Source organism: Bos grunniens, chromosome 2, assembly GCF_055505025.1.
Source record: "Bos grunniens cultivar Pamir isolate PY7600 chromosome 2, Bosgru_T2T1.0, whole genome shotgun sequence".
Lineage (NCBI taxonomy): Eukaryota > Metazoa > Chordata > Mammalia > Artiodactyla > Bovidae > Bos > Bos grunniens.
The window spans coordinates 131,014,286-131,041,616 of record NC_141166.1 but is presented as its reverse complement, the minus strand read 5'-3'; the positions used below and the strand labels follow the sequence as shown (position 1 = coordinate 131,041,616).

General features: G+C 40.6%; 1 protein-coding gene and 1 long non-coding RNA gene across 5 annotated transcripts in view; one reads left to right on the top strand and one right to left on the bottom strand.

Annotated features, from left to right (window-relative positions):
* The window catches only part of INPP1 (inositol polyphosphate-1-phosphatase), a 36,028-nt gene extending 13,904 nt beyond the window's left edge, over positions 1–22,124 (bottom strand). For 2 of the 4 annotated variants that reach the window (XM_086362137.1, XM_086362122.1), the window contains exon 1: positions 12,574–12,744. The gene's annotated coding sequence lies outside the window, so the exon portion shown is untranslated. Of the gene's footprint in view, positions 1–12,573; positions 12,745–21,879 lie in introns of those variants that run through there. The other 2 variants (XM_086362128.1, XM_086362148.1) reach the window with 2 other exon arrangements.
* Positions 768–12,381, top strand: LOC147378752 (uncharacterized). Its single transcript, XR_015148972.1, has 3 exons — positions 768–924; positions 8,760–8,816; positions 12,194–12,381. It is a non-coding gene; the product is annotated as an uncharacterized LOC147378752 (long non-coding RNA).
* Positions 22,125–27,331: the final 5,207 nt, after the last annotated feature.

The following is a 27,331-nucleotide window of genomic DNA, read 5'->3' as shown; positions in this document are numbered from 1 at the left end:
GTTAATGGGTGTTCTGAGAACCACGTTAGAAGTACCTAAGGTGTCTATTACAAGACAGATTTCTGGGTTCCATCTCAAGTTAGCGAGTCAGAACCTCTGGAGACAGGTCCCAGGAATTTGTATGTTTGTCAGCTTCCTAGATGACGCTCAGCACTGAGATGTAATGGCCACTGTTCTTAAGGCTGTTCATCCTTCAATACTGTGCTGGTAATCTCCGTGGGGCTCAGGCATCTCTGTGGGACCATGCGCTCTCAGTTATCCATGCACAGACACAGATCCAGGCTAAAATAATAACAGCCAGTATGCAGTAGGTGCTTTACGGCAGGTATCCTTCTAAGCACTCTACATATTGTTAACTCTAATTCTCATACAACCCTAAGAAGAAAATACTATTATCTATATTTTAACTGATAAAGAAACTGAGGCACAAGAGGGTTAAGTAATTTGCCCAAAACCACACAGGTGGGAAGTGGCTAGGACAAGATTCAAGCCCAAGCAAACTGGTAGCAAACTTTATTGGCTAAGCCAATGCTCTAGCCAATAAAATCTTCATAAATTGTTAGTTGTTAACTAAGGGAAGAAATGAGCAATCATGGGATCAATAATCACTAAACTATTATTATAAGGTACTACTGCTGCTGCTAAGTCGCTTCAGTCATGTCCAACTCTATTCGACCCCATAGACGGCAGCCCACCAGGCTCCCCCATCCCTGGGATTCTCCAGGCAAGAACACTGGAGTGGGTTGCCATTTCCTTCTCCAATGCAGCAAAGTGAAAAGTGAAAGTGAAGTCGCTCAGTCGTGTCCGACTCTTCGTGACCCCACGGACTGCAGCCCACCAGGCTCCTCCGTCCATGGGATTCTCCAGGCAAGAGTACTGGAGTGGGGTGCCACTGCCTTCTCCGAATTAGCTGTGTGGCATTAGGTAATTTACCTACCCTCTTTCTTCATCTGCCATATGAAGACAATACTTATCTGTGGAACATGCTCCCAGAGTCATAAGAAACCATACATGCTTAAAGATCAAGCACAGAGCCTTACATACAGTAGAGGGGATCTTCCCAGCCTAGGGACCAAAGACGTGTCTCTAAGTCTCCTGCATTGGCAGGTGGGCTCTTTACCACTAGCGCCACCTGGGAAGCCCGTAACAAATGACAGCAACTACTATTAAATACAGTTTCACAGAACTCACAACCACAGTCCTTACTTGAAAAATAAGAGGTTGGCAGCTTTGTTACGGGTCACCGAAATCTTTTCTGAAAATTTACTACTCTATTAAATCCAAAAGGCTGGAATCTACTTGCAATTATTTGAATGACCCAGAAAAAAGTTCCTTTATGAAGGCCAGATCTGATTGCTTCGGTTTCTGGGTGTCTGGGTAGAAACTCTGGCTCCTGGATGTTGAAGACTACTCTGGCTTCACGGTAGACTACCTACAGATGGCTCCAGAGGGTCATTATTCTGTCAAGGGGTCATTTTGTCAGGAAATCTATAGAGATTCTAAGGCCAATGGTGTCTGTTCTTGTGGGAGGGGCCTGGTTGTACCGGAAGCTGGCCGTGCCCTTGTGTTGTTTGTGAGGATGGAAGTAGGACAAAACAGACGGGGGCATCAACAAAACAGAAATGCTCGCTAATGAGTAGGCAAGTAGGTCAGAGCATTTCTGGTGACAGTCATTCCTTCCTGCAGATAATCCACTCCTTTTATAGAGCCCACATTCTTGCCCATCAGACAATTCCACCCCATTCCCACCATTCATGACTTGAATTCACTCTTTCACTCATCCCTGGAGGACTGGCAATTTGCAATGACTGTGTGGTGGCCGTGACTGACTGCTATTGCTGTTGGGGAAAACAGCTCAACTTCCATGAGATTCCTGGGTGTTTCACTAGAAGTGTTTTTGGTGACCTCTCACAGGGCGCAGCTGTCCAGGACTCACCCTGGGCGGGCACATGCTGAGGCTGGCCAAAACCCTCTTTAGCTCACATTGCTCTTGTAGGGGGAACAGAGACCTTGTTCCTCATCCCCTTCCAGTTTAGGGCTGCTTCAGGGAGTAGTTTAGAGAATGGAAGCTGCTCAAGCAGAAAGGATGGTGTACAGAAGTGAGCCCACACAGACGGGCTCAACTGGATCAACCGATGATGGCGAATGTGCAATTTGCTAACAGCAGCCTCCCCTGACATCCCTAGGAGACGCTCATCTGCCCACCCGGTCACATAGGCCAGAAGGAAGACCGTGCCACAAGCACTAATAGGGATTTATAAACTGTACCTTTCAGCTCATTGGAAGTTGAGTTGTCCTTCCAGTGTATAAGCTTTGTTCAGCTTTCAGAGACTTGGTCATTACATGTTTCTCGAAACCCACTGAGTGGGACAGCACGGGACAGCCTGTGCTTCTTTTGTGTCGCTCTACTTTGATCTCTGCGATCCTACTGTCAGCACTTCACAGGCTCTGACTAAGCCCGGCACTTCAGGGGCTGCTCTCCCACTCTCGGTCCGTTCACTCCCACGCTCTGGGCAGATCATTCATTTGCACATGCTGTTCCCTCCTGCCTGTATGCCTGATGTCTATTCGCCTTCTCAGAATCTATTCAAGGACAAGAAACTTGAACAGATGCTTCATCAAAGGGGCTATTCAGCTGGCCAATAAATATATGAAAAGATAATAATTATTAATATAATAAAAGATAATGTTAATAATTAATTATCAGGAAAATGCAACTTAAAAATCACTACAGGGTACCACTGCATGTCTGACCAAATAGCTAAAAGTAAAGATTGAAAATGTCAAGGTTTGCTGAGGATGTGAAGCAATGAGCCTCTTCCACTGTGAATGAAATTGGTACAACCATGTTGGAAAACTAGAATTTGTTGACTATAAGCATAACCTATGACCCAGCAGTTTCTCTTGTGGTCTTGTCCTCAACACAAATTCCTGCTCATGTATATTAAAAGACATATACAATATTTATGAGCAGCATAATTTAAAAATCACTGCAGATGGTGACTGCAGCCATGAAATTAAAAGATGCTTGCTCCTTGGAAGAAAAGTTATGACCAACCTAGACAGCATATTAAAAAGCAGAGATATTACTTTGCCAACAAAGGTCCGTCTAGTCAAGTCTATGGTTTTTCCAGTAGTCATGTATGGATGTGACAGTTGGACTATAAAGAAATATGAGTGCTGAAGAATTGATGCTTTTTGTTGGAGGAGACTCTTGAGAGAGTCCCTTGGACTGCAAGGAGATCCAACCAGTCCATCCTAAAGAAAATCAGTCCTGAATATTCATTGGAAGGACTGATGCTGAAGCTGAAACTCCAATAACTTTGGCCACCTGATGCGAAGAACTGACTTGTTAGAAAATACCCTGATGCTGGGAAAGATTGAAGGTGGGAGGAGAAGGGGATGACAGAGGATGAGATGGTTGGATGGCATCACTGACTCAATGGACACAATTTTGAGTAAACCCTGGGAGTTGGTGATGGACTAGGAAGCCTGGCGTGCTGCAATCCATGGGGCTGCAAAGAGTCAGACACAACTGAGCAACTGAACTGAACTGAACAGTAGAAATAACTCAAGTGACTATGAACAATAAAATGAAATAAACTGAGGCAGACTTACAGAAGAAAATACTATACAACAGTGAGAATTACTGAATTACTGCTTTGGGCAATAACATGGATTCATCTCACAAAGGCATACTGCTGAGTGAAAGAAGTCAGACACCAAAAAAATAAATACACTGAGCAATTTAATTTAGTTGATGTTCAAGAGAAGGTAAAACTAACTTATGGTGTTAGAAGTTGCAATGGGGGTTACCCTTGGAAAAGGAGAAGGAATTACTTACTGATGGGGGTAAATGACGGGGCCTTTAGGCATTCGGAATGTTCTGGATTTGAGTGATGGTTATGTGGGCAGATTGGCTTTGTGTAAGTGCATCAAGCTACACACTCGGGCCTTGCATACTTTTCTAATTGAATAAAAGTTTTTAAAAGGGTGTGTGTGTAGCGAGGAGAGTCCGTGTGACAGTTGGCTCCTCCAGGAGCAACACCTGACCCTCCATCTTTTGTACCAGGGCCATGGGAGAATGCAGGCATGCCAAATCTCTTTCCCAGCCCTCCAACACACTGTACACTGGTTTGCTTCTCTGTGCTCTGTCTGGCAGGAGATTTAAATGTGTGTGGTTTCTTATGACTCTGAGCACATACCTCAGAGGTGTTCAATAAGTGTTGGCTGAAGAATTTCCTCTTAGCTTTGTAAACACAAAATTCACCTTTGTCATATTGTTTATTACACCTGGTTTTATACCCAAGTGCCATTTCACAGGTGCCATTAGGCACATGGGCCCATATTTATTTATATCAAAGCCTATGTATAATCAGGGCTTCCTTGGTAGCTTAGTCAGTAAAGAATCCCCCCGCAACACAGGAGACCAGGGTTTGATCCCTGGGTCAGGAAGATCCACTGGAGAAGGAAATGGCAACCCACTCCAGTATTCTTACCTGGAGAATTCCACAGACAGAGAAGGTCCATGGGGTTGCAAGAGTCTGACACAACTTAGGGACTAAACCACCACCACCACTACATACATCCTACATTCATTTACAAAAACAAAGCAAAGCTGTATCTGGATGATTAGCAAATGAACTACATTTCTGAGCACCAAAGAAGATTCTGATATCATGCTCTGTCATCTGGCAGTGACCTATCTTGATTAATTTCATTGATTAAATGGCCCAAAATGGTAAGTTTAATTTGGCTTCGTTAGAGAAGACATTAACTAGGGGATATGTAAATTCATCTATTTAACCTTCACATTTCTCTCTCCCTTCTTCCCATCCTTCAAACAATGTTGACATACAAGCCTGTCTCTAGGCTGATCAGTCTACCTCACCCTAGCCCTACTGAGGCTGCTCTTGGACCACATTAGCCCACATTTTTGCTCACTGATGGGGCTCAAAGCAATAGAGCACAAAGACAGCCTCTATCCTCAAATGTTATTCAGGTAGCTTTTAAGTGAGAGCTTGTGCTAAAGTAGTGTTTTCCAAATGCGTAAGATCAAGAATTAATTGAAACATTCATTAAAAATATAGAGTTTTAGACTTCCCCTGGAGATATTGATCCAGGAGATCTGGGTTGAGGACAGGGAATGTCACTCAGCTATTTTTATTCGACAATTTAAGGAAACACCAGGTTCAACCATCAGCAATGTCTCTCACTGGGTATTCAGGAGCAGAACAGGGAAACGCTATTAGCTACTGCAACTACCTTGGTTGGCTAAGGGTCAACTATATTGACTTTTTTTGTAACAAAAATTAAGTGCTGGAAAAAAAGTTGATCTACATAATAAGTATTTCACATTAGTATAATATTGCCATTGAAATATAGACTTCAATATCTTCTCAGAATGCATTTGAAAAGTATGAAAAAATATTCCATTTAGAAATACTTTTAAATTTGATAGTGACTCCTTTTTATCCTCTCCTCCAGAGTTAGAAACATTTTCACTAACTATAAGCTCTTTCTATCCGCTGCCTTCCAACTACACACTTAAACTTCTGTATGCTAAAAGATGTTTTTAGCATACCACCGAGGTGTCAGAAATGAAACCTGAAATCATATAGAATATTAAAAAAAAAAAAAAGTAGATTCAGTGTAGCTATCTTAATTGTGGGAAAAAATAAAATATTTTAAAATTTAATGCCTAATTCAAGACAAAAAGAAAAGACACAAGAAGTATGGCTTGTAGAAAGAATCTTTTCCAGCAGAATATCAGTCTGGTAGCTGTTAATCCTATTATTAATCTTGTTGTTTTTCAGTAGCTAAGTCGTGTCTGACTCTTTGCAACCTCATGCACTAGCACACCAGGGTCCTCTGTCCTCAATTATCTCCCAGAGTTTGCTCAAATTCATTTCCATTGAGTTAGTGATGCTATCTAACTGTCTCATCTGCTATCAATCCCTTCTCCTTTTGCTTTCAATCATTGCCAGTATCAGGGTCTTTTCCAGTGAGTTGGCTCTTCGCATCAGGTGGCCAAAGTATTGGAACTTCAGCTTCAGCATCAGTCCTTCTAATGAATATTCAGAATACTCTCGAGATTCTTCTCTAGCACCACAGTTCGAAAGCATCAACTCTTTGGCACCCAGCCTTGTTGATGGTACAACTCTCACATCCATACATGACTACTGGAAAGACCATAGCTTTGACTGTATGGACCTTTGTCGGCAAACTGATGTCTTTGCTCTCTAGGTTTGTCATAGCTTTCCTTTCAGGGAATAAGGTCTTTTAATTTCATAGCTGTAGTCAACATCCACAGTGATTTAGGAGCACAGGAAAATAAAATCTGTCACTATTCCCACTTTTCCCCCTTTTACTTGCCATGAAGTGATGGGACTATATGCCATGATCTTAGTTTTTTGAATGTTGAGCTTTAAAGTCAGCTTTTTCACTCTGCTCTTTCACCTTCATCAAGAGGCTCTTTAGTTCTCCACTTTCTGCCATTAGAGTGGTATCATCTGCATATCTAAGGTTGCTTTCTCCATGAGTATCATTAATCTTATTAATCCTCAAATCCATTTTTAATGTTTCCTTTTGAATGTAACATTTTTAGTCATTTTATCTTTTCTTCTGAACTTTGAAACACTTACTTCTGGCACCAACTCACTTAACACTTGCTTTTTATGGTCTATGGGAGCCATGTTTAGGCCACAGGAGAGCTGGTTCTTAGGCTCTGCCTGGACTTTAACCAACCAGGTGTAAAACCTTAGCCACATGGGTAAGCTCTCAGGGACTTGTTTTCCTCATTTTTGCAAACATAAAAAAGGAAAAGAAAGAAAGGACAGGGAGATTGGAGGAGATGATTTCTATGGTCTGTTCCAGTTCCAAATTTTCTGACTTTTTAATTATCCATTTTCCAGATAAAAGAGGTTGGGGAATATTATTCAGCCTTAAAAAGGAATGACATTTTCTGGCATATGCCTCAATATGCATGAACCTTGGAAACATTATCCTAATTATAAGAAGCCAGGCTTAAAAAAACAAGTATTGTATGATTCCACTTATATGAGGAACCCAGAATAGTTAAATTCATAGAGACAGAAAGTAGAATGGTGATTACCAGGGCTGGGAGAAGCTGGCAATGGGGAGTTATTGTTTAAGGGATCCAGAGTTTCAATTTGGGATGATAGGAAAGTTCTGGAGATGGATAGTGATGATGGTTGTATAACAGTGGAAATGTACTTAATGCAAGAGCAATGCATACTTGAAATTGGTTAAAATGGTAATTTTATGTTATATGTATTTAACTATGATTTTTAAAGAGTAAAACACAAAATTACAAGTTCAAAAAAACGTACATTTCAAAAGCTTTTGATGTTTATCATCAACCTAATAAGGAATGGCATAATAAATATTGTTGGTTGAATGAAAAAAAAAAACAAGGTTGGGAAGAAGTCATGAAAATTAAGTTGAAAAAGAGCACTAGGCTCTTTACCTTGTATTTGATTTTACACTGCAATCACACTGGTTTTATTGTTTTGGCCGTGTTGTGTGGCATACAGAACCTTAATTCCCCAACCAGAGATTGAACTCATACCCCCTGCATTGGGAGCAAGGAGTCTTAACCACTGGACTGCCAGGGAAGTACCCACACTGGTTTTTATACTTAAATTGTGTTTCCGGGTTACAGTGGTTTGGGTTAGTGAACCTTGTGAAGAAGGCCTAAGCCCCTGACCCCAATTCTAATTGTTCTCTCTCTAAGAGGTTTTAAGTTCCTCGAGAACAGGACACACAATTTTTTATCCCCTCATGATACACAGTGGGAATTCTGTAATTTAACTGACTGATATCATTCCATTTGAGATAAATATGTTTAAAAGGATTTTACTGCACTAAGATTAATCTGTAAGGGTTTATTCATTATGTAAATTTTAGGATTATAATTGTGAGGAAACATGATTCAAAGGAGTTCTTAACACAACATTTTAGAAGATGGTTATTATTATTTATTTCTGCAGTGATAAATTACATGACCTAAAATATATTCTCTGAATATTATAGCAAGAAAGCAAAGATCACAGATCACATTATATGTCATTTTGGCAGACTGGATTTCTGGCAGCCTATATCTTATCATTCTACTTCCATTTTGTAGAGGTGAATGTTTACTTTTAACAGATATTTAAGGAACACAAAGAAATAGTACCTTTTACTTGAAAAGGTCAAAATACTAAAAAGATATAAAAGGTTCATTAAAGCCATTCCAATACATTAATATACTAAATGCGCTTGCATTCTTGTTAATCCTGAAACCACAGGTAATTGTCTAAGCTGGTTAATATTTATCTTCTTGATCTCATTTTTCCATTTTTATTTCCCTCATTTTTTGCTATTCATGGAAGCTTACAGTCAGCCATATTTTAAAAACAGATCTTTCATGATTCCCAAATCAAACTGAGATTATATGGGGTTATATGTCATTGTGGCAAACTCCAAGGAGTTAGCTAGAGGGGTTTTCTAGAACTTGGGAGATGAGATCCTATTTTTCAAACTGCTGCTAAGTCACTTCAGTCGTGTCCGACTCTATGTGACCCCATGGACTGCAGCCTACCAGGCTCCTCCATCCATGGGATTTTCCAGGCAAGAGTACTGGAGTGGGGTGCCATCGCCTTCTCTGATTTTTTTTTTTAAGTTTAAGTACATTAGGATTACCTTAGCCATTTTCCTTTAGTCATTTGAATTTAATCCTTTTCTATTTATTACAGCTCTCATTAGTATCAAGGGAAACCTACCATCATCACTCTGTAAAGAAAAAGACAAATGTAAGTATCTATTGATAAAGTTAGCAAATACTTACATTAATTTAAACTTGGATAATTAAGTTAAAAGATGTTAAATACTGAGTTGATTAAAATGAAAACAAGAAAGCAAGGAACCCTTTTCCACCTTTCAAAAAGAAAAAAAAAAAAAAGACAGAGTGCCAAAGGAATAGAGACAGAAAGAAACAAATACTTCCCATGTGGTAATTCATCTGAATGAATTCTTTTATAGATAATTAATATTTTACTTTGTCAATTCGTTTTCATATATAATTAACCAATTTTATGCCCAGGTTTTGTTTTGTTTTTTTCTTTTTTTAGATGGTGTTGGGTCATTTTAATAAAAGTTATAAATAAGATACTAAAATTTGCATGCTGGTCCTCCCTGAAGTAACAAATAAGGCTGTTATATGAAAGAAAAATGATCAGGTACAATGTTTTGCTGTAGATTACTTTCACAGTTAGTTAGTTCACTCGCTCAGTCGTGTCCGACTCTTTGTGACCCCATGAATCGCAGCACACCAGGCCTCCCTGTCCATCACCAACTCCCAGAGTTCACTCAAACCCATGTCCATCGAGGCGGTGATGCCATCCAGCCATCTCATCCTCTGTCGTCCCTTTCTCCTCCTGCCCCCAATCCCTCCCAGCATCAGGGTCTTTTCCAGTGAGTCAACTCTTCACATGAGGTGGCCAAAGTACTGGAGTTTCAGCTTCAGCATAAGTCCTTCCAATGAACACCCAGAACTGATCTCCTTTAGGATGGACTGGTTGGATCTTCTTGCTGTCCAAGGGACTCTCAAGAGTCTTCTCCAACACCACAGTTCAAAAGCATCAATTCTTCGGCGCTCAGCCTTCTTCACAGTCCAACTCTCACAGCCATACATGACCACTGGAAAAACCATAGCCTTGACTAGACGGACCTTTGTTGGCAAAGTAATGTCTCTGCTTTTCAATATGCTGTCTAGGTTGGTCATAACTTTCCTTCCAAGGAGTAAGCGTCTTTTAATTTCATGGCTGCAGTCACCATCTGTAGTGATTTTGGAGCCCAGAAAAATAAAGTCTGACACTGTTTCCACTGTTTCCCCATCTATTTCCCATGAAGTGGTGGGACCGGATGCCATGATCTTAGTTTTCTGAATGTTGAGCTTTAAGCCAACTTTCTCACTCTCCACTTTCACTTTCATCAAGAGGCTTTTTAGTTCCTCTTCACTTTCTGCCATAAGGGTGGTGTCATCTGCATATCTGAGGTTATTGATATTTCTCCTGGCAATCTTGATTCCAGCTTGTGCTTCTTCCAGCCCAGTGTTTCTCATGACTGACTCTGCATAGAAGTTAAATAAGCAGGGTGACAATGTACAGCCTTGACGTACTCCTTTTCCTATCTGGAACCAGTCTATTGTTCCATGTCCAGTTCTAACTGTTGCTTCCTGACCTGCATACAAATTTCTCAAGAGGTAGATCAGGTGGTCTGATATTCCCATCTCTTTCAGAATTTTCCACAGTTTATTGTGGTCCACACAGTCAAAGGCTTTGGCATAGTCAACAAAGCAGAACCTGCACTAAATATCCATTAATAAAATGCTCTTATAACATTAAAGAACTTAAATTAAGATTGCCTACCACAAAAAAGAGACTGAATATGTAAAAATCTTTGCTAAATTCAATCACCCTGGAAGGCTTGACTAAGAATGATATAAAAGTTTCAGATTTCCTCAATGTGTGACATTATCACATTAGCAAAACCACAGTTTCCATTTATGAACATGTTATCTTCAGGAATGGGAAAAGATTATATCAGCAACAGTTATTGCCTATCTGTGATTTCCAATCTTGCCTTTTGTGTTTGTTCTGGTTTGCCCTTTGAAATTTTTATCATTTTGACCTATTTTAAGTATCTTCTTTCCCTTAGAAATTCTGATTCAGAAAATCGCAGGTAGCAAACTGGAAGTCTTTTAGAACCAATGCTGTCCTCCCCTCCTCTCATGTGCTCTTTAGTCCCTGGGTAATTTTAAAAATTAGACAAGTTTGGGGACTGCTACTCACCAATCATGAGAGATGAGAAACAAAGTACCCTCAGCTCTTCCTTCATCTCTAAACTCCAAATCAAACAAAAACATCAATCTAGAGAGTTGTATTTGCTTCATTAATTTAAGCAATTATTAATGCTTAAGCAGTTAATGCTTAAGATTCAAAATATTTTAACAAGGACATTTATTGAGGACACATATCTAGAAAAATTTCATAAATATAGCATCCTCACTCTTAATAAATGAAGACACATGGTTTTATTATCACCATTATCTCAGGCAATTTGTCTACAAAATGAAATGGATTAAGACATATTCTAATTGGTATCAGAGACAGAAATAAAAGCAGAAATAAATGTATAATGAATACTGTAAAGCTTTTGTTTGCCTCTGCTGCTGCTGCTAAGTCGCTTCAGTCGTGTCCGACTCTGTGCGACCCCAAAGACGCCCTAACAGGCCTTATATTTCAAATTAGACATGATTTTTTTTTCAGAACTACCACTAGTATAGCTGTAATTTAAATCTATAATAAGACATTTCACATTAAGTAGTATGAGTCCAAGCTGCAATTTCCAACCAAGTGGTAATTTAGTCCAAAAGCTTGAAAAGAAATGGTAGCTTATTCTATGAAAAAATAAATTGTAACTTTATGCATTTTACGTAATCTTCTTCATGACTATGAGTAAGAACTAACTTCAAGAGTAGTTTAAAAATCCACAAGAGCTTAAAAGTAGATTCTAAGAATACAAATATCTGCCTCGAAAAAACGAACTATTCTATTACCTTTCTCCCCTTAATATTCCCTATTTTAAAAAGTACAAAATTAGGTCACTTAGCTAAGTCATCAGTCAATAGTGGTTCGGTAGATTATTTTCATTATTAGACTATTATCAGGCTGAGTACGGCTGATCCTTATCAATTTCTTTGATTGTTAAAGCCAGGAGTCACAGGAAAAAAGTAACAAAAAAGTTTTTATTCAACATGTGGGATGCACTCAAGAGGTCTATCCACACAGCCTTAACCCACGCATTCACACAGCGGGCAAACTTCTGCTTATTCAACACTTTAAAAGTAGCTTTAAAACGGAAAAATCCCCCAAATACTCTAATCGTTTCTATGTATTCTTCATTAGTGTAATAAATAATCTAGGGAATTTTTTTTTCACGCTCTTTGTATCTTAACAATATACTTAATTCGGCCAAACCCATGTGAACTATTTTCCCCTCTACTCTGGTCACACCAAATAACTATGCACATCTCACAAAACAGCCTTTCAAAATGCAGGGGATTAAAAGCAAGAAGGCAAAGGCTTCTAAATATAGTCCCTTCATGTTTATTTTACATTCATCTTAGGTCACTAGCGTCAGCCAACAGCGGTGGACACTTGGAAGCATCTCTCAAAGCAAAACGAGGGGGCGCTTGACAGCTACGCCATCTACCTGTTGAACCTGGACCACGGCGCTCGGCTACAGTCAGATGAGCTTCTACGACTTAAAAATGCTAATGATCGAGTTAAAAAAAAAAAAAGTTGTTTGCCAGTCTTTCTTCCTTCCGTCTATTTCTTTCGGGCAGTTTCTGCGTAGCTGAGGGAGCCAGAGGACTCGAGAGCTCCTCCGCCCGGCTGGTAGCGGCAGCGAGGGGGCCGGGCTGGGTGGCGGGCTCGCTGCAGTGGACAGAGGTCATCACAGGCCGGGCGGAGAGGCAAGGCGCCCTCCCGACCCAGGTTTACTCACCTACCGTGCGGAGAGGCGATGAGTGCGTGCTGTTCGCCCAGCGGGGAGACCCAGATCCGAGCAGGAAGGGAGGTTGTGGCGCCGGGGCGAGGGGCGCGTAAAGAGGAAAACGTATTACCTAAGCCGGGATGCGGAGCCCAGAAGGAGGCTGCAGCCTTTCCCTCCAGAAACGGAAGAGGCGGGGGAGGAGGAGGCGGAAAATGCGGAGGAGGAGGTGGCCCGGAGTGCGAGGCTAGCGAGGGGCGCCGGGCGTACGGCCGCCGGCGCAGCTCCAGGGCGAGGGGCGGGGAGCGCGGCGGTGGTCGTCCGAAAGCGAGGCGCAGCCGGGCAGCTCGCGGCCTCGCTCGGCCCGGGATCGCAGACCGCAGCATCCGCCAAGCCGCCGCCCCCTCGCGTCCCCCGGGACCGCGGCGTGGAAAGCCGCGGTGACGCCTCGAGGCTCCCGGGGCGAAGCGGGCATCCCACGCCTGTCTGCCCGAGTCTGCAACGTCACAAGTGGAGCGTGATGATTCAGAGCGAAGTGCCAGGAAGAGAAGGGCTCCAGGGTCACCTAATGCACTGTTGTTTTGTTCTTGCAATCGCCCACAAATTCGGTTTTAGTATCTTCCTCTTCCATTCTTCCGTACCCCCCCCCCACCTTTTTTTTTGAGGATTATGGGTTTGACGAACGGGTTGGCAGCTGTGAAGATGGACTTCCTGAGGGTGACAATGGGGTCCCATTGTTCTACTAGAAATGTCAAGCGTGCGGGTTGTTCGGCAAACCCGCGCAGCCTCTCCTGGGCGCTTGACTTACACGGTGTGGGCTTAAGGCCACCTTGACCGGAAGCACACCGTGGGTAGGAAACTCTTCTCTCTTAAACGCTTTGAACTGTGGGATTCAGCATACCTTAAGGATGGTTTTGAATGCTGGGTGGAGATAGGAATGAGTGGTGACAGGGAGAAGGGTAGACATTTTTAAAGGGCTACAGAGTTTTGAATAGAAGGGGGCTGGCCGGCGGCCCAGCAGGCTGGATGTGGTTAGTGAGCACCCTGGGCCTTCTAAAGCCCTTCACACATCCTATCACTTCATGGCACACCTAAGAAATGATCACGTCTGCAGGACCCCAAATGACAAACAGGCTCATGTAGGAGGAACTGGGCCCTTCCACCTTGGAGGGCAGAGGAGACCACTGTCTATATACTCATTCCCTGGCATGAAATTACAGTGCTCTGTTTTAGTGTTCTAGCTACCAGATTTTCTGATCCCCATTTCCCCAAACCTCCTGAGTTATCAAGACCTGGTCCTCACAGCAGTGGGAAACCACCAAGATGGGTCTGGTGTAATGCTCAACTTGTCATAGTCCAGGAAATGATGCTTGAAAGGTTAGTCTCCCAGACAGATTTGCTCCCAGCCTGCTTCTGTGATGTCTGACTGAGACAACTTCTCCTCCTTCCCACCCCAACTCCATTACCCGGCTTTCACTCACTAGCAAGTCCAGCTGATTCATTCTTTCTTGTCTCTCCAGATTCATTTTTTAGATCCATCCCCTTAGGGCTCGTTAGGTCCATTTCCTTTGTTATTGTTTATTTATCATTATCCCATTTCTATCTTTGATGGACAAAGGTCAAGAAATAGTTTGAACATGATCTTTGGAAGTAAAGAAGCAAATACCAGAATAGAGAGAGCAAAGAATTTGCCCCGAGGGAGGAGGAACTGGGGGAGTGAAGGGTGGAGCAGGATGTTTTTGTGACAAAGCTGTGTTCATCTGCAACTGAATCTATTCCACTTTCCACTTTGCTACCACAGAGCTCACCCTACATTGCACGTCTCAGTGGGTTGCTTGCTTAAAAGCCTTTACTGGCTCCCGCTACCCCGGTCGTCCTATGGAGAGCAAGCTTCTAGGCAAAGCTTCTCTCCCCCTCCAATCTGTCAACCCTGCCCCCTCACACTTGACACCCCGTTTTACCACACCACATCTAGTTTCCTAAATGCATAAATTTGTTTCATTCCTTTGTGCCTTTATACATGTTATTTATTTTGCCTGGAGTATTCTCTGCTGCTATGATAATAGCTAATGGCTAAGTGCTTTTGTCTTTTATAGCTATTCATTCCTATATCAATCCTATGGTTAGGATTACTGTTAATCTCAATTTAATAAACAACAAAACTGTGACTTAGAGAGGTTAACCAATTTATTCAACTATGTAGCATGCATGTGTGGTAAGTCGCTTCAGTCATGTCCAACTCTTTGGGACACTATGGACTGTCTGTGCATGGGATTCTCCAGGCAAGAATACAGAGTGGATTCCATGCCCTCTTCCGGGGGATCTTCTCAACCCAGGGACTGAACCCAAGTCTCTTATGTCTCCTGCCTTGGCAAGCAGGTTCTTTACCACTAGCCCTACCTGGGAAGCCCAGAGTGGTGAGACCACGTTTGAACTCAGCAGTATGACTCGGGGACTCACATTATTTTACCTGTTCATACTTTTTAAAAATTCTCAGACACTAAATTTGAGCAGGATTTAAAGTTTTTAAAAAATCTTAAAAGTGAAAAAAAAAATCTTAAAAGTGCAAAGAGAAAATATAAGTGAATTGCTTTTCATCTCAAAGTAAGTGTGGAACAAAGGATAAAATTACAAAGGAAAGTGACAGATCTGACTATGGAATTTTCAACTTCTTTCATCAAAGAAACCCATACGGTAAAAGTAAAAATTACTCCAAAATATACAATATAGGGACTTCCCTGGTGGTCCAGTGGTTGAGACTTCCCTTTCCAGTGTAGGGACTGTGGGTTCCATCCCTGGTTGAGGAGCTAAGATTCCACATACCTTGTGGCCAAAAAACCAAACCGTAAAACAGAAGCAGCAAGCAGCACTTCCCGTAGTCCAGAATTAATACTCCACGCTTCCACTGCAGCAGGCTTAGGTTCAATCCCTGATCAAACACTTCACATGCCATGTGATGTGGCCCCCCAAAAAAACCCAGGAGCAATGTTGCAACAAATTCAATAAAAACTTTAAAAATGGTCTACATTAAAAAAATCTTTTAAAAATGTGCATTATATATGAAAGATGAACATAACGTCCTCATTTAATAAGATCTTAAAAATAAAATATCTTGTTTTTAAAAATGGGCAAAATATAAATTAGTTAAATCATGAAAGTCAAATGCAAATGGCCAAAGTATTTTTAAGAGAAGTGAAAATGTAGAAATGAAGAAAATGCACCTTCAAGGGAGTGAGGGAATAGAGCTAACAATTCGGGCCACCGACCCTTGAGACAGGATGTATGGCAAATGAGCAAGCTCATCTGCTGAGAAAAGCATAACTTACCTCAGTGTTTCTGGAGGGCAGTTTGGCAGAATGCAATCAAAGCCTCAAAAATGTTCACACCCTTGGACTCAAAAATTACATTTCTGGGAATTCATAATGCAGGGATTGACTAATATTTTCTATAAAAATCCAGACAGTAAATACTTTAGGCTTTGCTGGCCACATACGTCTCTCCTGCTTTTCTTCTTTGTCTGTGTGGTTTTTTTTTTTTTAACTCTGCAAAAATATGAGCGCCATTACCTTGAATGTTGTAGAAAAACTGGTTGTGGCCTGAAATTGGCCTGAGATCAGTAATGCGTGCAAAGAGTTGACTGCAAGAAAGTTGATCATGGTGAATTCGGTAATAGTCAAAAAGAAAGCAACTAAATGTCTGAGGATAGAAATTCATTTCAACCAAGTGTGAAACAAGTTTTTTTTAAAGTTTTTAAATGTTTAAAAAATTTTCAGAATGATATTTGTTGCATGATATAGTATTCATGGTTTGTTAAATGGAAAAATACAGTTTACCAAAGAATATCTGCTGCTGCTGCTGCTGCTAAGTAGCTTCAGTCGTGTCCGACTCTGTGCGACCCCATAGATGGCAGCCCACCAGGCTCCCCCGTCCCTGGGCTTCTCCAGGCAAGAACACTATGTTATACCAAATTCAACATAATTATGTGTATGGTGGTGGTGGTGTAGTTGATAAATCATGTCCAACTCTTGCAACCCCATAGACTGTAGCCCACTAGGTTCCTCTGTCCATGGGATTTTCCAGGCAAGAATATGGGAGTGGGTTGTCATTTCCTTCTCCAGAGGATCTTCCTGACCCGCAGATGGAACCTGGGTCTCCTGCACCGCAGGCAGATTCTTTTCTGACTGAGCTACCAGGGAAGCCCAATTATGTGTATATATGCATAGAAAAAGAACTGGAAAAATACAAGCTGTCGATATTATAAGATGTTGATAGTGACCTTGGGATAGGGGTGAGATTGTAGCTATCTGGGGCTTTTTGTTGTATGTATATGCTTCCAATAGTGAATATGTAATTGTTTTTGAAATAAGTAAAAATAGAAACTTTGCTTGAGCAACAACAAGGCCTTTAGTTGACGGTTTGAGAAAAGTTCCCCCAAATTCACTTTCCCTCTCTCTGTGTACTCCCTGAATACACAATGATCTTTTGAGTACCATTATTTATTTCACTGGAGAATGGTCAGTACCTTTATTTAGCTATGCATTCCGCTGTTATTGGACATCTGGGTTCCCAGTATGCCCTGTTGTAAGTATGCTGGTTATTTCCTACTTGCTGCTTGCCAGATCCTGTTTCCTTCCTTCTTTGCCGTACTCTGTCCTCAAAAGGCAGAACTTTCAGAGACTATTTTCTTTGGGCTCTGTTGCCAGCTGGCTTCCTCTGAGGATTGGGCAGTGGGTGAACCAACAGTAGATTGAAAGTGAAAGTTGCTCAGTCGTGTCCAACTCTTTGAGACCCCATGGACTATACAGTCCATGGAATTCTCCAGGCCAGAATACTGGAGTGGGTATCCTTTCCCTTCTCCAGGGGATCTTCCCAACCCAGGGATCAAACCCAGGCCTCCCGCATTGTAGGCGGATTCTTTACCAGCTGAGTCACAAGGGAAGCCCAGGAAAACTGGAATGGGTAGCCTATCCCTTCTCCTGGGGATTTTCCCAACCCATGAATCAAACTGGGGTCTCCTGCATTGCAGGCGGATTCTTTACTAAGCTCTCAGGGAGCCCAACAGTAGATTGGAGAGTAGCAAAAGGAAAAAGGAGGAAGGTTGGGGGATTTTTTCCCCCCACCTCTTTTTTTTTTTTTTTTTGATGTTTTGGGCCTCTAGGGTTCTTGCAAGGCAGCCCCTGCTGCTGCTGCAGCTAAATCGCTTCAGTCATGTCCAGCTCTGTGCGACCCCACAGACGGCAGCCCACTAGGCTCCCCCATCCCTGGGATTCTCCAGGCAAGAATACTGGAGTGGGTTGCCATTTCCTTCTCCAATGCATAAAAGTGAAAAGTGAAAGTGAAGTCATTCAGTCGTGTACGACTCCTAGCGACCCCATGGACTGCAGCCTACCAGGCTCCTCTGTCCATGGGATTTTCCAGGCAAGAGTACTGGAGTAGGGTGCCATTGCCTTCTCCAAACCTAACCCTAAGTTTCTGTAAATAGTCAGCTCAATAAAATCTCTTCTGTTGCAGCATCTAAGTGGAAGTTGGTTCCCATTAAGACAGAATGATGGATTAAAGAACACTGAAAGTGAAAATGAAAGAAAATCGCTCAGTTGTGTCCGACTCTTTGCGATCCCATGGACTGTAGCCTACCAGGCTCTTCCATCCATGGGATTTTCCAGGCAAGAATACTGGAGTGGGTTGCCATTTCCTTCTCCAGGAGATCTTCCCGACCCAGGGATTGAACCCGGGTATCCCTCATTGTAGGCAAACGCTTTACCATCTGAGCCACCAGGGAAGGCACGTTGGTGAACACCGTAAAACACAAATCTTTTATTTTGTATGCATCATATTTTACATCTGAGCTTTCAGGTATTGGCAAGGTAATTGTAGAATGATTTACAAGTTTCCTGAAACAGGAATTTGAATTACTCTGAGGCCAGTGCTTGGGAATGTAACCCTCTGACTATTGTTCACTTCTCCATACGTTTTTTGACAAGAAACACTCAGTTGCATTTTATTGAAGATATCATCCACTACAGTATGGTGGTGTTAAAATTTGATGTTTTCCATGGAATCTTTAAGGAAATATTCTTAAATATCAGGTATACCATATAAATGAGACAAAAGTCATATATAGATTTGGGAGAAGCTTCTTTCTCATCTTTGAACCAGACCTTAGGACATGCCTGCAGAATCCCAGGGCTCCTTGGAACACAGTTTAAAAATACAGATTTGGAGAGTACAAGAGTCTGGAAGATATATCCTTCATAAATATCAAGTGTCTAGTATATGTCTCTAGGTTAGAGTCCTAGAATCACACGGTCAACCATATGATTTTGCCCATTGCCCTTCAAAACCCTCCTCACTGTGAATGATCTTGCTTTTCTCGTTACTGCATCTATTATGAAATACAAACCACCCCCCCCAACATTTCCTAGTTTCTCATCACAATTTTAATCACATTTTTATTATTAGTGAATTTATTTCCCTTGTCTATTTGCCATTTATATTTCCTTTTATCCTCTTCCTTCCCACCTGTTTTTAGCTGCATTTTCATGTTTGACCATTTTTTATCTATTCAATACATATTTTTTTTTTAGTTATTGTATATAAGGAGGATAATTGTTTTGCAATGTGCTGTTTTCTGTTGTACAACAATGTGAATGAGTCATAAGTGAAAGTGTTAGTTGCTCTTTTGTGACCCCATAGACTCTAGCTTACCAGGCATCTACGTCCATGGGTTTCTCCAGGCAAGAATACTGGAGTGGGTTGCCATTCCCTTCTCCAGGGGATCTTCCCGACCCAGGGATCAAACCTGGGTCTCTGCATTGCAGGCAGATTCTTTACTGTCTGAGCCAGCAGGGAAGCCCATATATATGTATATCCCCTCGTTTTTGAGACGCCCCTCTCGTCTTCCATCCACTCCAACACAAGACGACCCTGTGTTATACAGCAGCTTCCACATATAATTCCTTGTATCTAGGTATTCTGCTAATGGATATAAATGATAAACAATACAATTATGCCTCTGCCCTAATGGAGCTCACAAACTAGTAATATTGTAGTCTTACTATTTACCCTGTTTAATTCAATTAATAATATAGTGCATATGGCAACTCTTTGTCACATTTGTTGTGAGTAATTTGTTATGATGAATTTTTATTATTACAAATTAAAATTTTTTTGTGTGTAGTCAAATCTATGAGTCTTTGTGTTTATGCCTAGAAAATCCTTTTACAACCAAAGATCAGATCAATATTCACTTTTATTTCTCCTGCTATTTTTCACTATTTGATATTTTAGATTTAAGTCTTTAATAATCTGTAAGTTTTTTAAGTCTTTATTGAATTTGTTTCAATATTGCTCCTGTTTTGTCTTTTTTTTTTTGGCCGGGAGGCATGTGGCTCTTAGCTCCCTGACCTGCATTGGAAGGCAAAGTCTTAACCACTGGACTGCCAGGGAAGTCCCTAGAGGTTATTTTGGGACGCTCTAAATTGATTTCCCCGGCTCAAAAATCTAGCCAGTTTTCCTGACATCATTATTGAACAGACATCCTTTTCCTACTAATCTCTGATGACAAATAGATCATGTATTAAATTCTTTTATGCTCTAGGCTATATTTCTGGATCCTCTATTTGTTTTTGTTCATCTTCATCCACCTCTGAATTGCTGTGCCAAAGTCATAGCTTTTTATTTATTGTATTTATTTATTTGGCTGCATCACATCTTAGTTGCAGCACTCAGACTAAGTAATTGCAGTATGTGGATTTAGTTGTTCCTCGTCTTGTGGGATCTTAGTTCCCAGACCAGAAATTGAACCCGTGACCCTTGCATTGCAAGGCAGATTCTTAACCATTGCACCACCAGGGAAGTTCCTGGCATAGCTTTTTAATAGCAAACTGGGTAACTCTTCATCAAAATTCCTTCCAAATATTCAAAATATTTGTTTTTAGATGAAATTTATTAACCACTTTTCTGGTTATAAAAACAATGCATTATGAAGACAAGTTGTAGAAACTTTGAGAAAATATGGAAAATGTAAAGAATGAAACAAAACGCATCCCAAATTCTGTGACTGTTAACATTTTGGAGTATAACTTTCCATCTTTTCTGTGTGTGTGTGTGTATATATATATATATATATATATATTATTTCCACAAATATTACCAAACATACTGTTTTGTAAACTGCCCTTTAATAATCATTTATGAGCATTTCACCATATCATTAAATATTCCTTTGAAATATGATTTTTAATGACATATTAGCCAAGACCTCTAGCATAAGGATCAATATAGTAGTGTCAGCAGGGAGTGCTCACAGCCTCCTAGACTCAGTCATATCCTTCACTCAGTCATATCAAGCTAGCACTGAGGTCACCAGTTGTTGTCACATGGATCAGTGTTACATGCCTGTCACTGTCACACTTCAGAGCTTGAAATCAGCTGTTGCAAACTTGAAATCGGTGTTGACTGTAATCCGCTGGATTGTAATGGGTTTTGGAGCATTTGCACCTATATCTTATCTGTTAGGCATCTGTAAAAATGACTCAACCATAGGATGTTAGGTAGCTAACAAATAGGCAGAAATGTAGGTTATTCAAACAAGAACTAAACTTGAATTGATTTAGTTATGAGATTTCTAGCACCGTATTGCACAATCTTATTTTTGTTTTCCTTTAAAAATCATTAACTGATAGGACTTCCCTGGTGGTGGAGTGGATAAGAATCCACTTGCCAGTGCAGAGGACAGGAGGTCAACCCCAGCTCTGTGAAGACTCCACTTGTGGTGGAGCAATGAAGTGGGTGTGCCACACCTCCTGAGCCTGTACTCTGGAGCCCTCGAGCCACAACTCAGTAGCCAGTGTGCTGTAACGAAGACTCAGCGAAAAAAAAAATTCATTAATTAATACAAATCGTTTATACTCGCCTTAGAAAAGATGGAACAACTCATGAAAATAAAGCATATCCATGGTTTATGGAAGAATTTAGGGGAAGAAGAATCCTTAATGTTTTTGATAGAATATTTAAAACTCCTTGAATTTTTCTTAAATTACAGTGAAATTAACTAAACTATATAAAGTAGGGAGCTTTGAGTGTGGTATTGAGGGCTACACATAGCTGAAATCCCACAAAAGCAAAGGGTTAATTTCTAGAACAAGTCATGCAGATATATTTATAGGCACTTCCCAGTATATGGGAACATAGGCTTATCTCTATCAGTCTCACCAGGCCTGAGTGTATCTTTACTCTCTCACACTCTATACACACAAACAAAACCCAAACACATACATGCATTAAACTTCATAAAATGAGAATTATCTTTTTTTCACTTACCTTTCCGTAGAAGGGCTGATTACTGAATTCCAAGATGTGAAACAGAATAAACGTCAAAGCCTTGAAGTATTACATATGGATACTTAGGATCTGAGCTCTCCTCTGTCTCAAGGGAATTAAAAGCTGGAAACTGAGAGCAAAATATTCAGGGTAGGGACACTGGATAGCCTTGCTTCATCTGAACACTTTTTAAATTAACTGCCCAGCTCAGTCCCTGCTGATTAGGTGTAGAATTCTCTGTTGTTCAAGTACAAAGGTTAACCTCTGGAGCAAGCATATTATCAATGAGTCATTTCCTCCAATTGTTAAATATTCCTCAATATTTCCTTGTTTACTTTAGCTATCCATGTAAAGTCCTAAAATCAACTTTTGTTGGAGACCCCTTGATACTCTTTAGCTTATATTTCTAATATTTATATCTTCATTGCTTTTTCCTTTTTTGATTTTTGCTTTGAAATACATTTGCCCAGCATTTTTTTTTAGAACTGTTAATTTTATAATCTACCTTTTGGATATTACATGGCAAACATGAGTATGATACTAATTTCATAGGGAAAGGTGCATTAAAATTCTTTAAACTTCTTAGGCATTCAAAAATAGAACTTTAAGAAGCTTGTTTAAGATGTCTAATATGCAGAATCCAATTCTTTCCCCAAACCACACCCTCCATACCTCATGTTACCTACTTATTCTGGTAAAACCTTAAGCCAAGAGACTGGAAAGGCCAGTGGAAACAAGTAGATCTTTCATATGCAAATTATACTGTGATCTCTTTTGTTTAGTGACTTCCTTCTATGATCCATAAAGTTCATCGTTACTTAGGTAATATTAGGAAACAAGTATATAATCCTAACACTTAACAACTTAAAAATAATTTTAGCTTTCAAATGTCTTTACAGTTACTGAACTTTTTATCCGAAGTGCTTTTCATGAAAAGAAAAGTGTTTTTTCCCTACAGGATATGCTGACACTGAAATGTTTACTGAAATGTTTGCTTAGTGTGATCAGTCTCAAATTTCTACAAAGGAAGTTTCGAAAGAACACATTGGAAGATTAGAAAGAACATATACTGAACTCCTGTTTTGGCTGTTATTGTTCACACAGCTTTATTTTTTAATATTTGTTTGTTTCTGCCTTAGGCTGCACTTGGTCTTAGTTGAGATACTCTGGATCTTGGGTCTTTGTTGCAACACGCGTGTGGGATCTAGTTCCCTGACCAGGGATCAAACATTTTTCCTCTTTTTTTTTTTTTTCACAAGTTAAATATATTACCTGAATATACAGTTAAATTTTACCTTGGAAACAGCAACAAATGTGGTTCAGCAGATGCTTCTGTGAGCACCAGTGAGTTAATGAAAGTTGCAGACTATTGCTTGACACCAAGATGAGGAAAAGGACGCTAATTCCCAGTCACCATCTATGTCCCCACTGCCATTTCTGGTCTCTTGCTCATCTTCCCTTTTTAAAAAAAAAAAAATTATTTAATTTTGGCCATGCTGGGTCTTCACTGGTGTGCAGGCTTTTCTTTAGTTGTTGGTGCAGAGGCTACTCTTGAATTGCACTGCACAGGCTTCTCATGGCAGCGGCTTCTCTTGCTGTGGAGCGCAGGCTCTGGGGCACGTGGATTTCAGTAGCTGTGGCTCCTGCGCTCTAGAGCGCAGGTTCAGTAGTTGTTGCACACGAGCTTAGGTGCTCCGGCGCATCTTCCGCCACATCAGGGATTGAACCAGTGGCTCCTGCATTGGCAGGTGAATTCTTTACCACTGAGCGACCAGGAAAGCCCCTGTCTTCACTTTAGATAGTCTTATCTTCTGGGTGATTATGGAGGTTTTGTCCTCAACATACTCCAGGGTCTAGGAGGAGATGAGAGTAGAGCTGCAGCTATCTCTAATTCGTTGTTGTTGAAGTCATAACTTAAAACTTGGGGAAAAGTGTTTTCCCCAAAAAGAAATCTTTGATGTTATGATTTATCACAAGTTTTTCATCAGCTGCATATTATTTCCTACCTCATCCACTCTGTGGCAGGAAGGTTTTTTTTTAAATTTCATTTATTTATTTAGGCTGTGCTGGGTCTTCACTGCAGTTTGAGGAAAAGACGTTGGTTTAATAGTTGTGGCACACAGGTTTTGTTGCCCCGTGGCATGTGGAATCTTCCCAGACAAAGTATCGAACCTGTGTCTCCTACATTGGCAGGCAGATTCTTAACCATTGGATCACCAGTGAAGTCCCCACTCTGAATCTTAAAAACACACACCAAACAAATATTGTGATCTTGCCTTCCACTATCTTTTTGTTTTAAGTGACAATTTTGCTCCTAAATACAGGCAGAAATTTTACAAATTTTGATTGATCTTACCACTAATAACATGGGATGCATTATCTTGGTTTTTTTAATTTAAGATTTGGAGGCAAGGGTCTCAAAGGAGGGTTTCTGAGCATTGAGGCTGCACAGAATACTGATATTCACGTTTCTCGTTTGTTACCTTTTTATCTTTGGGAAAGTGAATGTAGCATTAATAGTAGCAAACCTCACCAACCAAACACCAGAACAATAAAAATATGACTCTGAAAAGGACTCGAAGTCTTCTCATGTAAGTGGAAAAACATATGATTTTGACAGTCATTTGATTTTATTTCTCCTCCTCCAAAGAAATAGCAAATATTAAGAAATCCAAAGTTCATAAGAGTGAAGTATATGCATACTTTAAGATAAATTTTAGTCTTCCTACATATTATTATTGCTATGTATGCATGTGTGTATAGTTGCTTCAATTGTGTCTGACTCTTTGCGACCCTATGGACTGCAGCCCACCAGGCTTCCTGTATGAGGAATTCTCTAAGCAAGAGTACTGGGGTGGGTTGCCATGCCCTCCTGCAGGGGATCTTCCCAACCCAGGGATGGAACTCCCATCTTCTGTGGCTCCTGCATTGCAGGAGGATTCTTTACTGCTGAGCCACCAGGGAAGCCCATTGTACAGATGCATACAATTCTAGGGAAACCTAGAAGAGTTTAAAGGCTATAATTATCACAAAATGTTTTCCTGATTACATAGTTTCCAGTTGACCTTGCTAACATCACAGTATTTGTAACTCTACTTATCAAACTTGGTAGGACAGGTCAATTTACACATTTATTAATTTGGGGATGTTATAGTGGTAATATAAAATATTTATTGCTAAACTGAAATCCTCAAGACTGTATATAGTATGCATATTTCAAAATAATGATGCTAATTTGACATTACATATTAGAAATATGCCCATTATTAGAAATATGCAAATAGACGTTTGTACTATTATCATGTACCAAGGCTTATGTTTTTTGAAAATACAGTGCTTCATAATGTCAGTGTTATATCTTGGGCTGTATATATAAGAGTTATGCATGTATTATTATTTTAATTATTAAGGACACAATTGTGCATGCACTATATCAAAATAAGCAATAAATGAAAGCTCTTACATAAGGAATCTGATTTGGAGACACTACCTTAAGAAAAAAACATGTCTTTCCATCTTTGATGTGATGTAATCACCACCTGGTGGCAATTTACTAGAAACCTAGTGCACATCGCAAATTCATCCAAAAAGTATTTGGGGAATCACCTACAAAGAAAACGTGGTAGGTCTTGTGTAATGTTTTTTATGTCCTTAAAAACCACTTTTTGTTGCAAAACAATTATTTACTCTCAAGAGAAACAATAAAAAATATAAATTGTAATAGCGAAGTAGAGAGTCACCCCTGTTTCTACTACCACCCAAGGATGACTGCTGCTAACATTTTGGGTATATATTCTTCTAGTGTTTCTGTGCATATATACACAGATTTTTTTTTCTAACAGAAACCATCTTTGTTTTTGAAATTTCCTATTTTATTCATGCTCCTAACTTTATCAGCTGCTGTTTGAATCAATACACTGAGCATGATACTGGCTGATGATCTGAGAAACAACCCATCATTGCCTACCAAATCCACATAATGCTGGAACTCATGAACATCCCCAGTATCCAAACAGATGGTTAAATCTCATGATCTCTGGATCTAAGGTGACCAATTTATAGCTCAAAACAGTTAAACCAGGGACTTCCCTGGTGGTCCAGTGGTTAAGAATCTGCCTTTCAATGCATGGGAGGTGGGTTTGATCCCTGGTTGGGGAACAAAGATCCCATATGCCACAAAGCAGTTAAGCCCGTGCCACAACTCCTGAGCCTGTGAACCACAATTAGAGAGTCCGTGGGCCACAATGAAAGACCTCACATGATGCAATGAGGATTCTATGTGTTGCAATTGAGATCCAAAGCAGCCAAATGGATAAAAAACAGAACAACCTGAATTCTTCTGAGTAGCCTTTTCTGATTCCTAGACTATGACAAGTGGCCCTACTCTGTGCTCCCATTGCACCATGTAAACTCCAAGGCTGCAGGGCCTAACACCTAACTCAGCATCTGGATCATTAGAGGCCCTCAGTGACTAGACAAAGCACCAAGAGAGAGGCAGATATACCACAAGTGTATATGAAATTCCATGTGGCCAGAGAGAGGAAGTTGAAAAGAAAGGGCACTCAGAAATGTGGCTCAAAGGTAAGCAATATTAAAAAATGTTTTAGTCACTGGTTCAATTGTTAAATTTAAATTAAAAATAATTCATTTCCTCAGTTGCACTAGACACCTTTCAAGTGCTCAGTATCATTTGTGTCTGGTGTTGAACAACATGTGTGTATGTTAAGTCGCTTCAGTCATGCCCAACTCTGTGGGACCCCATGGACTGTAGCCTGCTAGGCTCCTCTGTCCATGGAATTCTCTGGGCAAGAATACTGGAGTGGGTTGCCATGCCCTGCTCCAGGGGATCTTCCCAACCCAGGGATCGAACCCTCCTCTCTTACATCAGGAGATGCACTGGCAGGCAGGTTCTTTGCCACCAGCACCACCTGGGAAGCTTGAACAGCATAGTAATAGATGACTGGGAGATTTTTTAGCAATTAAATAATAAGTCAAAAGGTATCCTAGGAAGGCTTGTTATCAGTAAAATCAGTAAAGGATGTGATGGTTGAGAGATAAGAGAGAAGTTACATCTGGGATGAACATGAATATGGGTACTAGGACAGTAGCAGTGAGGTGTTAGGAGTGGGCAAATCTGAGATAGGTTGCAAAGAAATCACTGGTATGCCTGGATGACTGATTGGCAACGAGAGAAGAAAAAACTATTCAAGAGTGGTAGCCAGCCTCCAAACAGCCCTCGATGACATCCCAGTAATCACGCCCTGGTGGAGTCCCCTCCCACACTGTACCAGGCGTGGTCTGTGTGACCCATAGAATAGGGCATAGTGATGGTACCTCATTCCCAAGATTAGGTTATAAGAGATATGGTGGCTTCTGTCTTGGTGGCTCTCTTTTGGATCACTTAGTCTGGAAGAAGCTAGCTGCTACTTTGCAAGAAACCCTAAAGAGAGGA